The sequence below is a fragment of the Dipodomys ordii genome, unplaced genomic scaffold, assembly GCF_000151885.1.
Source record: "Dipodomys ordii isolate 6190 unplaced genomic scaffold, Dord_2.0 Scaffold35, whole genome shotgun sequence".
Lineage (NCBI taxonomy): Eukaryota > Metazoa > Chordata > Mammalia > Rodentia > Heteromyidae > Dipodomys > Dipodomys ordii.
Window position 1 is genome coordinate 8,350,836 of NW_012267251.1, and position 1,983 is coordinate 8,352,818.

At 35.6% G+C, this 1,983-nt stretch overlaps 1 protein-coding gene across 1 annotated transcript in view; it reads right to left on the reverse strand.

Annotated features, from left to right (window-relative positions):
• The window catches only part of Ube2t (ubiquitin-conjugating enzyme E2T), a 23,303-nt gene that overhangs the window by 15,871 nt on the left and 5,449 nt on the right, over positions 1–1,983 (reverse strand). The window lies entirely within an intron of this gene.

Consider the following 1,983-nt stretch of genomic DNA (forward strand, 5'->3'; position numbering starts at 1 on the left):
GAATCAAACCCAGGGCCTCAGGCATGCAAGGCAAGCGCTCTACCACTGAGCCACCTTCCCAGCCCTGGCATTTTTATTCTTAGCCTTGAGTGAAGAAAAATATTTTAGAATAAACATGAAACTTACATGAGTTTAGTTTAAAAAAATTTCAAATCATGGATAGATGAATGCTTTATGGTATAATTTTTGGCTTTAAGTTGCAATAATTTTTACTAGTTTTAATGATAACATAGCTGAAAAATGCTTTTCTCTGGGTCCAGAAAGTATGTACTTAAGTTATCCAAGGAATTTAGTCATTTACATATATCTATAAATCTCCAATGTGAGTAGAAAAAGCAAACTCAATAAGTATAGTAAGGCAGTACTTTTCCTGTTTCCTGGAACCTCCTATTATTGAGACCCAATCCTTTTCATTGAAATTTAAGCTCATATCTCTTGGAAAGGTAAGGATTTAACTTTAGCTTGGCCAATTTTGTCTTGCTTATGCAGCCATAATGAAGTATTTTTTGTTTCTGAGTGCAAAAAGATTATAGCCAAAAGAAATGTAATATTATTGGCCCCTGAAAATTTTATCAGTTTTAAAATTCTTTTTTTTTTTTTGGTCCGTTGTGGGGCCTGGACTCTGGGCCTGGGTGCTGACCCTCAGCTCTTCAGCTCAAGGCTAGCGTGCTACCACTTGAGCCACAGTGCCACTTCCAACTTTTTCTGCTTATGTGGTGCTGAGGAATCAAACCCAGGGCTTCATGCATACAAGGCAAGCGCTCTACCACTGAGCCACCTTCCTAGCCCAGTTTTAAAATTCTTACTGCAAGATCAATATGTAATAGTAAAATAGATAAATAGTAAAAATATAAATATATATGTGTACATATCTATATATTGTATACACATGTATAGTATATACATATATGTGTATATATTTATATCTAATATATTTATATCTAATATCCACATATTTATTTGGAGCCCTGCACTTGTTGCTTATTTCTTCAACATAGGTTTACCCGTTCATTTCAGGGGAAATTGAGGAATAGGGAAATATTTACATAATATAATACAGTTTCCCTTTCAATACTCTATTAAAAATTTTTTTATTATAAAGTTGATGTACAGAGAGGTTACAGTGATGTAATGATATATTTCTTTTTGGATAGTGTCACTTCTACTCTTACTGTCTCCCAGTTTTTCCCTCTCATGTCCACCTACAAGTTGTATCATTCATTTTTTAATGTATTGTTATTATAAAGGTGATGTACAGAGGGGTTACAGTTACATAAGTCAGGTAAAACATACATTTCTTTTTGGACAATGTCACCCTTCCCTCCTTGTCTCCACTAAGAAGTTGTATAGTTCATTTTCAACATAGTGTCTAGTGAGTACCACTGCTGCATTTGTTCACCCTTTGTCCATCCATTTCTGTACACCCTTACCCTCCCCAAAACAGATAAATGAACAAAGAATACAAAGAGAAAAGGGAACAAAAACAACCACCAACAACAAAAAAACTTCTGCTTCCATTTCCTGGCACTATTAATTTTTAAATTTAATATGTTATTGTTATTATAAAAGTGATGTGCAGATGGGTTACACTTTCATACATCAGGTAATGAGTACATTTCTTTTTGGACAATGTCATCCCTTCCCTTGCTCTCTCCCATTTTCTACCTCCCATCTCTACCCACAAGTTGTGTAGTTTATTTTCAATATAGTGTCCAGTGAGTACCACTGCTGCATTTGTTTACCCTTTGTTCTACCATTTCTGTGTCCTATTCATTTTTGAAACATTTTTGGTGGAAAATATATATGCAATTATATGTTGTCCAATATTAAGGCCTTGGAGGATATAGTTATTAAATCAGCCAAACGAACAGGTTTTATTAACCAAGTTCATGCTGAATATGAAAGTCTCCTGGGCTGGGGGCTGGGGAGGTGGCTCAGTGGTAGAGCGCTTGCCCTGCATGCCTGAGGCCCTGGGTTCGATTC